The 13852-nt window shown below is 39.0% G+C and overlaps 1 protein-coding gene across 6 annotated transcripts in view; it reads right to left on the reverse strand.

The window, feature by feature from the left end:
- Positions 1-13852, reverse strand: part of TTBK2 (tau tubulin kinase 2) — a 132270-nt gene that overhangs the window by 97275 nt on the left and 21143 nt on the right. The window lies entirely within an intron of this gene.

Raw genomic sequence — 13852 nt, forward strand, 5'->3', positions numbered from 1 at the left:
GAATAGACAAACTCTTGGAAAGCATTTTCTGCCTCCTGCTGGCTGTGGAAGCATTTTCCCTGTAAAAAGTTGTCAAGAAGTTTGAAGAAGTTGAAGTCGGTTGCCACTGGTGAGAGGTCAGGTGAAGATGGTGGATAAGGCAAACCTTCGTAGCCCAATTTGTTCACCTTTTGAAGCGTTAATTGTGCAACGTGCAGTCAGGCATTGTCGTGGAGAAGAACTGGGCCCATTCTGTTGACCAATACTGGCTGTAGGTGTTGCAGTTTTTGATGCATCTCATCAGTTTGTTGAACATACTTCTCAGATGTAATGGTTTCGCCAGAATTCAGAAAGCTGTAGTGGATAAGAAACAAGCAGCAGATACCAAACAATGACCATGACCTTTCTTTGGTGCAAGTTTGGCTTTGGAAAGTGCTTTGGAGTTTCTTGGACCAACCACCAATCTGGTCATCCCTGGTTGTAGTATAAAATCCACTATTCATCACACATCACAATCCAATCGGAAAATAGTTCATGTAGAATAAAAGAACATGGACACTGCAAAACGACAATTTTTCTGATTTGCAGTCAGCTCATGAACGTGAGACACCCATTCATTGAGCTTTTTCACCATTCCAATTTGCTTCAAATGTCAAATGACCATAGAATGGTCAATGTTGAGTTCTTCAGCAACTTCTTGCATAATTTTAAGAGGATCAGTTTTGATGATGGCTCTCAATTTATTGGCGTCAACTTCCGATGGCCAGCCACTATGCTCCTCATCTTCAAGGCTCTCATCTCCTTTGCAAAATTTCTTGAACCACCACTGTACATTCATTAGCAGTTGCTGGGTCAAATGCGTTGCTGATGTTGTGAGCTGTCTACACTGCTCTATGACTCATTTTGAACACAAATTTAAAAAGCTCAAATTCACATTTTGTCTAACATCATTTCTATAGTCTAAAATAAATATAAAATAAACACCAAATAATAAATCATTTAAGTCTCTTAAGTTGAAGAAAGTGGGTAAAAACCACTAAACCATTCAGGTATGACCTAAATCAAATCCCTTATGATTATACAGTGGAAGTGAGAAATAGATTTAAGGGACTAGATCTGATAGACAGAGTGCCTGATGAACTATGGACAGAGGTTCGTGACACTGTGCAGGAGACAGGGATCAAGACCATCATCAGGAAATAGAAATGCAAAAAATCAAAATGCCTGTCTGAGGAGGCCTTACAAATTGCTGTGAATAGAAGAGAAGCAAAAAGCAAAGGAGAAAAGGAAAGATATAAGCATATGAATGAAGAGTTCCAAAGAATAGCAAGGAGAGATAAGAAAGCCTTTCACAGCCATCAATGCAAAGAAATAGAGGAAAACAACAGAATGGGAAAGACTAGAGATCTCTTTAAGGAAATCAGAGATACGAAGGGAACATTTCATGCAAAGATGGGCACAATAAAGGACAGAAATGGTATGGCCCTAACAGAAGCAGAAGATATTAAGAAGAGGTGGCAAGAATATACACAAGAACTGTACAAAAAAGATCTTCAAGACCCAGATAATCACCATGGTGTGCTCACTCATCAAGAGCCAGACATCCTGGAATGTGAAGTCAAGTGGGCCTTAGCAAGCATCACTACGAACAAAGCTAGTGGAGGTGATGGAATTCCAGTGGAGCTATTTCAAATCCTAAAAGATGATGCTGTGAAAGTGTTGCACTCAATATACCAGCAAATTTGGAAAACTCAGCAGTGGCCACAGGACCAGAAAAGGTCAGTTTTCATTCCAATCTCAAAGAAAGGCAATGCCAAAGAATGTTCAAATTACTGCACAATCGCACTCATCTCACACGCTAGTAAAGTAATGCTCAAAATTCTCCAAGCCAAGCTTCAGCAATACGTGAACTGTGAAATTCCAGATGTTCAAGCTGGTTTTAGAAAAGGCAGAGGAACCAGAGATCAAATTGCCAACATCCACTGGATCATCGAAAAGGCAAGAGAGTTCCAGAAAAACATCTACTTCTGCTTTATTGACTATGCCAAAGCCTTTGACTGTGTGGATCAAAATAAACTGTGGAAAATCCTGAAAGAGATGGGAATACTAGACCACTTGACCTGCCTCTTGAGAAATCTGTATGCAGGTCAGGAAGCAAGAGTTAGAACTGGACATGGAACAACAGACTGGTTCCAAATAGGAAAAGGAGTACGTCAAGGCTGTATATTGTCACCTTGCTTATTTAACTTACATGCAGAGTACATCATGCGAAACGCTGGGCTTGATGAAGCACAAGCTGGCATCAAGATTGCCGGGAGAAATATCAATAACCTCAGATATGCAGATGACACCACCCTTATGGCAGAAAGTGAAGAGGAACTAAAAAGCCTCTTGATGAAAGTGAAACAGGTGAGTGAAAAAGTTGGCTTAAAGCTCAATATTCAGAAAACTAAGATCATGGCATCCAGTCCCATCACTTCATGGCAAATAGATGGGGAAACAGTGGAAACAGCGTCAGACTTTATTTTGGGGGGCTCCAAAATCACTACAGATGGTGACTGCAGCCATGAAATTAAAAGACGCTTACTCCTTGAAAGGAAAGTTATGACCAACCTAGACAGCATATTCAAAAGCAGAGACATTACTTTGCCAACAAAGGTCCGTCTAGTCAAGGCTATGGTTTTTCCAGTGGTCATGTAAGGATGTGAGAGTTGGACTATAAAGAAAGCTGAGTGCTGAAGAATCGATGCTTTTGAACTGTGGTGTTGGTGAAGACTCTTGAGAGTCCCTTGGACTGCAAGGAGATCCAACCAGTCCTTCCTAAAGGAGATCAATCCTGGGTGTTCATTGGAAGGTCTGATGTTGAAGGTGAAACTCCAATACTTTGGCCACCTGATGAGAAGAGCTGATTCATTTGAAAAGACACTAATGCTGGGAAAGATTGAGGGCAGGAGGAGAAGGGGAAGACAAAGGATGAGATGGTTGGATGGCATCACCGACTCAACGGACATGAGTTTGGGTGGGCTCCGGGATTTGGTGTTGGACAGGGAGGCCTGGCGTGCTGCAGCTCATGGCATTGCAAAGAGTTGGACAGGACTGAGTGATCTGAACTGAACTGAATAAATTATTAGCAAAAAACATAATGCAATAAATGCACATTAAAGTGAAGTATAGCATAATTACATTTAAGAAGGCATCTCAAAATCAAACAACAAAGATCAACAATGCAAAACTGCAATTACTTTTGCACCATGCTAATACTGTTGAGAGGTCCTTAGACAGCAAGGAGTTCCAATCAGTCAATCCTAAAGGAAATCCATCCTGAATATTCATTGGAAGGACTGATGCTGAAGCTGAAGCTCCAATACTCTGGCCACCTGATGTGAAGAGCTGACTCACTGGAAAAGACCCTGATGCTGGGAAAGGTTGAGCACAGGAGGAGAATGGGGTGACAGAGGATAAGGTAGTTTGATGGCATCATCACTCAATGGACATGAATTTGAGCAAACTCCAAGAGACAATGAAGGACAGGGAAGCCTGGCGTGCTGCAATCCATGGGATAGCAAAAAGTCAGACATGACTGAGCAACTGAACAACAACAATACTTTGCAGCAACCTAATATTACAACTGCATTAAGCACAACCTAGAATCAAGACTGCAGGGAGAAATATCAGTAACCTCAGATACACAGATGACATCACCCTAATGGCAGAAAGTGAAGAGGAACTAAAGATCCTCTTGAGGAAAGTGAAAGAGGAGAGTGAAAAAGCTGGCTTAAAACTCAACATTCAAAAAACTAACATCATGCCATCTGGTCCCATCACTTCATGGCAAATAAATGGGGAAACAATGGAAAAAGTAAAAGACTTTATTTTCTTGGGCTCCAAAATCACTGCAGATGGTGACTGCTGCCATGAAATTAAAAGACGCTTGCTCCTTGGAAGAGAAGCTATGATAAACCTAGATAGCATATTAAAAAGCAGAGACATTACTTTGCTGATGAAGGTCCATCTAGTCAAAGCTATGGTTTTTCCAGTAGTCATGTATGGATATGAGAGATGGACCATAAAGAAAGCTGAGTGCTGAAGAATTGTTGCTTTTGAACTGTGGTGTTGGAGAAGACTCTTGAGAGTCCCTTGGACTGCAAGGAGATCCAACCAGTCCATCCTAAAGGAAATCAGTCCTGAATATTCACTGGAAGGACTGATGCTGACACTAAAACTCCAATACTTCGGCCACCTGACACGAAGAACTGACTCATTTGAAAAGACCCTGATGCTGGGAAAGACTGAGGGTGGGAGAAGAAGGGGACGACAGAGGATGAGATGGTTGGATGACATCACTGATTTGATGGACATGAGTTTGAGTAAGCCCTAGGAGTTGGTAATGGACAGGGAAGCCTGGCATGCTGCAGTCCATGGGGTTGCAAAGAGTCAGACATGACTGAGCGACTGAACTGAATGAACTGAATATTACTACACAAATATAGCTTACAATAACTGAGATTGCTAGACTATAGGGCAAGCATGGTGCCAATGGCAGTTGACTTAGACTACTACCCTTAGTCCAACCTTTTACTAAGAAAAAAAAATACCTAATTTACAACAGCTTACAGTTTAATAAGCTGCAAGATAGAGCTTAACATCACCAGAGCTAATAAAATTTTAATGTTACATAATGCACTTAAAATGCATAGGAAATAAACATGAGCCATAGGAAATAAACATGAGCCACAGAAAATGGCTGTTTATTAAACCCAATGCCAAAATACAGTCTAGTAAAACTACTGAATTTTAAATGGGAAAAAAAATTCACTGGACACAGGTGCAGAAAGTCCAAATTACACATAACAGGGAAAAATCAGTCTGAGAACAGACATCAGCACAAACAGCTTATAATATATTTAAGTATCCAAGGAAATGTGAGCCAAGCATGGTCTACCCTGCCAAAGTAACCTTCAAGGCTAAGGGAAGTAGTTACGAACACACAGAACCCAAATAATATTGGTCCTAAGAAATGCCGCTAGGAATCAACTACATAACAAGTATCAGACAGATTACGGTAGAAGATTTGACATGAGGATTGATCTGAGAAGACCTAAAATCAATGACAACCCAGTAGCAATAAGAACCCCTGCCTTCAGACTGCGAACTCTAAACATCATATTCCACTGAAAGAAATCAGGGCTCCTTGGAGAAATGTCTTATTCCAGGTCTGGCACAGGAAATTATGCACAATCAACCTGGTGCATCTCATCAAGTAAGAAAGCAAAAATGTTAACAACACTAGTATCAACAAATCAAAAGGAAATCAGAGACAAGGGAAGGAATCCTCATTTGTCAAAGATGAAACAATTTGAGCATATACAAGAATACAATGATTGAAAAACATCAAAAATATAAATACATACATATATATATACACACACACACACCCATGAGTTCACAATGACACTCAAAAAAGAAAAAAGATTAGAGGTCAATTGTCAAGATTGCGTGGGCACAACTCGTTATTCTAATAATTGGCAAATAAACAGAAAGAATCAAACATTTATCCTGCCTTTCTAGTATAAACAATATTTTGGGGAGACAAAAAAGATGATGAGGGTTACTTTTTCTTAGAGAATGGTCACAGCTAATAAATGCAGGAGAACTTATAGATTTAGAAAATCACCATTTTCCAATCCCTGGTTACATAATGAATCTAGACAATGACCATCAATGGCTGCTAAAGCCATAATGTAACAAGCGGATGGAGAACTTTAATATGGAAGGATCAAGTTGAACTCATTGGTCAACCTTAACATTACTAAAAGCCAGGACAATGAAACAAGAAGTGCTTCCTGATGCAACAAAATTTTCTCAGTACCACCTATGAAGTCTCTTGCCTTGAAACAAACAAACAAACAAAAAACCCTTAACTCTAGTCAAGCTTTTAGATTTGATTATAAGTTTACAAAAACAAGGGTGATCGAGGTACATGTTAAATGACAACATGAAGATATAATGAGCTAAATCCATGATGACGGAGATCCTAAAGAACAAAATGGCCCATATAAATGACAAAATGACCCAAAACAAATGGCATGGAAAATAATAAAAGCTTTACACTGCACACTATAAGAAATAAGATATATATATCAACCTAAAGCAGCAACTAGCAATTGGACCACCTCATGCGAAGAGCTGACTCATTGGAAAAGACCCTGATGCTGGGAGGGATTGGAGGCAGGAGGAGAAGGGGACTACAGAGGATGAGATGACTGGATGGCATCACCAACTCGATGGACATGAGTCTGAGTGAACTCCAAGAGTTGGTGATGGACAGGGAGGCCTGGTGTGCTGCGATTCATGGGGTTGCAACGAGTCGAACACGACTGAGCGACATAACTGAACTGTACTGAAGCATGTACTGGGTGAGCAACAATTGGTAATTTTGTAGGGTGTAATAACAGTAGCGTAGTTATGTTTATAGAGTCTTTCTCTGTAAGAGATACATAAACTACCAATGCAAAAAGTGATAAAAGGTCTTGAAAGTGAAAGTGTCCGACTCTTTGTGACTCCATGGATTGTAGTCCAACAGGCTCCTCTGTGTCCATGGAATTCTCCATTCAAGAATACTTGAGTGGGTACCCATTTCCCTTCTCCAGAGGATCTTCTCAACCCAGGGATCAAACCCCAGTCTCCTGAATGTCATGCAGATTCTTTACCATCTGAGCCACCAGGGAAGCAAAGTGATAAAAGCTCTTAGATTTGCCTTAAAACACTCTAAAGGGAAAAGGAGTTGTATTGGGGACAGAAGATCAAATGACATAAAAATAATAGAATTTTCATAAATTTTGGATGATGGGTACATGTAAATCCATTATACTATTTCTCAGTATATCTGCTATATTATATATTAAAAGTAAAAAACAAAAGATACATAGATTAAAAAGATCTAGAGTTCATTTTAACAAATGGAGCTGAGACAAGTACATACTCACATGCAAGAAGAATGAATTTGTACCCCTACCTAACATCATACATAAAAGTTAACTCAAAATGGATCAAAGACCTAAATATAGAAGCTAAAACTATATAAAACTCTTGGAAGAAAACACTGGCAGAAGTCTTCACTGGCCTTGGATTAAGCAATGATTTCTTAAATATGACACCTAAAGCACAACAAACCAAAGAAAATAGATAAATTGGAATCCATCAAAAGTTTTAAAATTTTATATGCCAAAAGACAACCTATGAAAATGTGCGAAATAACTGTAAACTATATATCTGATATGTGGCTAGTACCCAGAATATATAAAGAATAATTCAACAAAATGGAAGTCAATAATTCAATTTAAAAATGGGCAAAAGGCCTGAATAAATATTTCTCCAAAAATATATACAAATAGCTAAAAAGCACATGAAAAAAATGCTCAAAATCTCTAATCATTCAGTCAGTTCAGTTCAGTCGCTCAGTCGTGTCAGACTCTTCGTGACCCCATGAATCGCAGCACGCCAGGCCACCCTGTCCATCACCAACTCCCGGAGTTCATTCAGACTCACGTCCATCAAGTCAGTACAGAACTACAAATCAAAACCACATGAAAAATTGCCCCATACCCACTAGAATGGCTACCATTAAAAGAAAGTATCAAGTGGTGACAAGGATGTGGAGAAATTAGAACACCTGTACACTGTGAGTGAGGATATAAAATGATGCAGCCACTATGAAAAATAGTTTGGGAGTTGTTAAAAAATTAAGCAGTCAATTCCCATATGATTTAGCAATTCCACTTCAGGGTATATACCCCAAGAATTGAAAGCAAGGACTCAGACAAATATATTTGTGCACTCGTACCCATAGCAGCATTATTCACAATAGCCATAAGGTGGAAGCAGCCCACACATCCATCTACAGATGTATGGATAAAGAAAATGTGGACTATACATACAACGTAATACTATTCAGTCTTAAAAAAGAAATCCTATCACATACTGCAACATGGCTGAGTGATAAAGCTAGTCACCAAACGACAAATAATTTTATAATTCCATTTATATGAGATATCCAGAGTAGTCAAACTCATGAAAATAGAAGAATGGTGGTTACTATGGGCAAGTGAAGAGAGGGGGAAAGGAGCACTGTTGTTCAATAGGTATAGAATTTTAGCTTTGCAAGATAAAGAACTTTTAGAAATCTATTTTGAAACAGTAATAAATACACTTAACACAACTGAATGGTATACTTAAAAATGATGAGGATGGTAAAATTTTGTTGTGTGTTCCTTATCACAGTAAAAAAAAAAGAAAAAAAAAAAAAACAAAACTATGGGCCCCCTAGAGGAGAATCTGGTAATATTCAGCATAATAAGATAATTTACATTTAAACTCCAATCTAGCAGGGCTTCCCAGGTGGTGCTAGTGGTAAAGAACCCACCTACCAATGCAGGAGACATAAGTGATGCAGGTTTGATCCCTGGGTCGGGAAGATCCACTGGAGGAGAGCATGGCAACCCACTCCAGTATTCTTGCCTGGAGAATCCCATGGACAGGGTAGCCTAGTGGGCTACAGTCCACAGAGTAGCAAAGAATCACACACGACTGAAGCGATTTAGCATGCACTCCAGCAATTCCACTTCAGGGAACCTATTTCCAAGGTACCATGGTGAAAATATGTGAAATGAATTCTTCATAAGCCTTTTCACTATAACATTATTTGTAATTACAAAAAACCAGGGGAAAACTAACAGTCCATATTGGTTGAATATAAAATGTTTCACTAAGGTAATGGAGTACTAGTCCAGGAATAACAGATATATTGACACAGAGTGACTTTCAGGATAAATTGTTAAGTGAAAAAAAAATAAGATGCAGTGATGTGTTTACAGTATACTACCTTTTATGTAAAAGGGTAAATGTTAAGTATATTAGCATATTTGCTTTCATTTTTTTTTAAAAGGAAGGAAAAGCCAAAATGTGATAAAAATGATAGCAGAGATCAGTAAATTTTTTCAGTAAAGGGACAAATAATAAATATTTCAGTTTTTACAAGCCATATAACCTGTCACAGCTACTCAGCTTGGCCGTTTTAGCAAAAAAGAAGACAAAGACAATACATAAACAAAAGAGTATGTCTTCCAACAAAAATTCATTTACAAAAAGAGATAGGTGGCCAAATGTGGCCTGCAGGTTATTGTTTGCCAACCTTTCCCAGAAGGAGAAACTATGATGGAGGGGATACGGATAGAAGTTAAGACTTCTAAGAATGTACTTTGTGATAGAGTTTAGATTCTGGAATAAAAATTGTTGTTTTACACATGAGAAAAAAATTCCTATACGCCAAATTCAAGAAAGTACCATAGCAACAAGTACTCTGGCCACTTGATGTGAAGAGCCAACTCAGTGAAAAGACCCTGATGCTGGGAAAGATTGAGGGCAGGAGGAAAAGAGGGCATCAGAGGGTGAAATGGTTGGCTAGCATCACTGACCCAATGGACATGAGTTTGAGCAAATTCCAGGAGATAGTGAAGGACAGGGAAGCCTGGAGTGCTGCAGTCCATGGGGTCGTAAAGAGTTGGACTCGACTTAGCAACTGAACAACAAAAGCAAAAAGTAATCATCAGAACCTGCTTTAAACTCATCCCAGTCTTATCAATGACAGCTTCAAACTAGTAACCACAATTCAGAAGGTCAACCAACACAACCACATTTCATAACCACATATCAAAAGTTCAACCACTTCCTAAACAGTCCCACTTCACCAATCCCTGAACTCTAAGTTTCACAGCTCTCCTCTGAATGAGAGCAATAAAGTCAGCATTTTGTTCAGACACTAAGTGGTGACTTCTTTGTTCAAGACAATTAAAAGATAAATCAAGAGAAAAAAATACTAAAAATGAAAGGAGTACCATCTCTAAAAATTAAAAATAAACCAAGAACCCTCTGCTTATCAAGTATGTGGCATTATCACACAGAAAATAACTCAAGGGGCTTTGATTGCATAACTCCTAATCAGATATATCTTAAGTAAAAAAAGAATTATAAAGAAATCTTAAAACTACATTTAGTAGTTCTACTGTTAGAAATGATATCAATTCTGTTATTTAAAACCTATTATAGAGCTTCCCTAGTAGCTTAGTTGGTAAAGAATCTGCCTGCAATGCAGGAGACCCAGGTTTGATCCCTGGGTCAGGAAGGTCCCCTAGAGAAAGAAATGGCAGCCCACGAAAGTACTCCTGCCTGGAGAAGTCCATGGACAGAGGAGCCTGGCAGGCCACAGTCCATGGGATCACAGAGTCAGATGCAACTGTGTGACTAACTTTCACTTTTCATAGGTATATTGCAAGGCAGAAAAAAAAATCTAAAATAATGGCTAAAATAACCTCTCAAAAGTTTTGTATAAGACATAAAACAATAGACTGAAGAACCTTAATTAAATAGGATAGGCACACAGGATAGAAAATAATCCATTTCCAAACACATCAAAACCAAACTGCTGAAAATTAAACACAAAGAAAAACTTGATTTCCCTGGTGATCCAGTGGTTAAGAATCCATCTTTCAGTGCAGAGAACCTGGATGTGATTCCTGGGTGGGGAACTAATACTCCACCTGCCACAGGGCAACTAAGCCTGCACACCACAACTACTGAGCCCTTGCAACTCAACCAAGGCCATGCAACTGCAACTCCTGAGGCCACGTGCCACAACCACAGAATCCATGTGCCGCAGCAAAAGATTCTGGCTGGCAAGTAAGCCTCCACGTGGCCATAAATAAACAAATGGTTTTTTAAAAACAGCCAGAGGAAAATGACATATTCCTTACTGGGAACATTAATTCAATTGACTGTGACTTTCTCATAATAAAACATGGGGGTCAACAAGAAATAGAAAAACATGTTTAAAGTACTTAAAGTAAAAAAGTACTGTCAACCAGAATTCTATGCCCAGAGAAAATATCCTTCAGGGATAAGGACACTCTTAGATAAATGAAAATTAAGGTTATGTATTGTCAGCAGAGCTGCTGTGAAAGGATCACCAAAGAAACTTCTTCAGAGAAAAAAATATGACAGAGGGGAACCTGGACTAATAGGAATGAATGAAGAAAAACAGAAATCTAGGTAAATACAATAGACTAATCTCCTCTTAATTTAAAAAAACCATGCTTGAAAACTAAGAGCTAAAATTCTAACACTATCTAAAACGATTTTCAACGTATACAGATATAACAAGACAAAGCTAGTGGAGGTGATGGAATTCCAGTTGAACTATTTCAAATCTTAAAAGATGATGCTGTGAAAGTCTTGCACTCAATATGCCAGCAAATTTGGAAAACTCAGCAGTGACCACAGGACTGGGAAAGGTCAGTTTTCACTCCAATCCCAAAGAAAGGTAATCCCCAAAAATGCTCAAACTACCACACAATTGCACTCATCTCACACGCTAGTTAAGTAATGCTCAAAATTCTTCAAGCCAGGCTTCAACAATACGTGAACCATGAACTTCCAGATTTTCAAGCTGGTTTTAGAAAAGGCAGAGGAACCAGAGATCAAATTGCCAACATCTGCTAGATCATTAAAAAAGCAAGAGAGTTCCAGAAAAACATCTATTTCTGCTTTATTGACTATGCCAAAGCCTTTGACTGTATGGATCACAATAAACTGTGGAAAATTCTTGAAGAGATGGGAATACCAGACCACTTGACCTGCCTGTTGAGAAATCTGTATGCAGGTCAGGAAGCAACAGTTGGAACTAGACATGGAACAACAGATTGGTTCCAAATAGGAAAAGCAGTATGTCAAGGCTGTACACTGTCACCCTGCTTATTTAACTTATATGCAGAGTACATCATGTGCTTGGGCTAGATGAAGCACAAGCTGGAGATTGCTGGGAGAAATATCAATAACCTCAGATATGCAAGGAGAAGGCAATGGCACCCACTCCAGTACTCTTGCCTGGAGAATCCCATGGATGGAGAAGGCTGGTAGGCTGCACTCCATGGGGTCGCTAAGAGTCAGACACGACTGAGCAACTTCACTTTCACTTTTCACTTTCATGCATCATTGGAGAAGGAAATGGCAACCCACACCAGTGTTCTTGCCTGGAGAATCCCAGGGACGGGGGAGCCTGGTGGGCTGCCGTCTATGGCGTTGCACAGAGTCGGACATTACTGAAGCGACTTAGCAGCAGCAGTAGCAACAGATATGCAGATGACACTACCCTTGTGGCAGAAAGTGAATAAGAACTAAAGAGCCTCATGATGAAAGTGAAAGAGGAGAGTGAAAAGTTGGCTTGAAGCTCAACGTTCAGAAAACTAATATCATGGCATCCAGTCCCATCATTTCATGACAAATATATGGGGAAAAGGTGGAAACAGTGGCTCACTTTATTTTGGGGGGCTCCAAAATCACTGCAGATGGTGACTGCAGCCAAGAAATTTAAAAGACGCTTACTCTTTGGAAGGAAAGTTATGACCAACCTAGATAGCATATTCAAAAGCAGAAACACTACTTTGCCAACAAAGGTCCGTCTAGTCAAGGCTATGGTTTTTCCAGTAGTCATGTATAGATGTGAGAGTTGGACTATAAAGAAAGATGAGCGCCAAAGAATTGATGCTTTTGAACTGTGGTTGTTGGTGAAGACTCTTGAGAGTCCCTTGGACTCCAAGGAGATCCAACCAGTCCATACTAAAAGAGGTCAATCCTGAGTGTTCATTGGAAGGACTGAGGTTGAAGCTGAAACTCCAATACTTTGGCCACCTGATGCGAAGAGCTGACTCATTTGAGAAGACCCTGATGTTCGGAAAGATTGAATGCAGGAGGAGAAGGGGACGACAGAGGATGAGATGGTTGGATGGCATCACCAACTCAATGGATGTGAGATTAGGTAGACTCCGGGAATTGGTGATGGACAGGGAGGCCTGGCATGCTGCGGTCCATGGGCTCACAAAGAGTCGGACACAACTGAGCGACTGAACCGAACTGGTCAAGACAATCACAATGAAAAGACAGAACAGTAAAGAGACCTATATGACAGTGATTAGACTTCTGTACTCTACCTGATGTGGTGATATAATAATTCTAGTAGACTGTGGAAATTAAGTAGGTATACTGAAAACCCTACAAGAACCATTCAAAAAGAACTATATAAAAAAAGATATAATAAAAAGTAAAATAGATGAAATTTACAGTGGAAAGCCAAAACATGTTAAGATAATTCAAAAAAAGCTAAGAAAGGAGAAACAGGAGAACAAAAGCAGAGACCGCAAACATAAGACAAAAATAATAAAATGCTTAGAGCTAAACTCAAATATACCTGTAATTACCTTAAATAGAAATGGCCTAAACACACAACTGAAAAGACAGAGATTATGAAGATGAGTATGATTTCTACAAGAAACTCACTTCAAAAATAACAGAAAACTTAGGCTAAAAACAAAGGTATGCTCAGTTTTGCTCCAGTTTTCTTTACCCTCTAAACAGTTCAATCTTGGCACATTAGCATGCATCAGCAAAATTTTGGTGACATTTTTGTAGCCTGGCAGAATAGATTAACTTACAGCTATTTCACTTCAAAATATATTGAGTATGACTTCATATTAAGGCAGCAGTAGGTACAACATGGTAATACATTACTAACTTTAAACACTTATAGAAATGTAATGCACCAGTTTCCAGCATTTCCAGTGTGGGACCTCCTGTTCAAATATAATTTAATGTAACAAAATAGAATTTAGAAGTAAGGCTGTCTATTTGGTATTCAACTGTTTGCTACATCTTTAAAATTCTTCTCTGTCAGTCTATATTGGTTTTTAAATTATTATTATATTTCAGTTTCTTTGAGAACTTTTGCGTTTCATGAGTTTTGCTTTTATTATATAAGTATCATTAT

The sequence above is a fragment of the Bubalus kerabau genome, chromosome 10, assembly GCF_029407905.1.
Source record: "Bubalus kerabau isolate K-KA32 ecotype Philippines breed swamp buffalo chromosome 10, PCC_UOA_SB_1v2, whole genome shotgun sequence".
NCBI classification, from domain to species: Eukaryota; Metazoa; Chordata; class Mammalia; order Artiodactyla; family Bovidae; genus Bubalus; species Bubalus kerabau.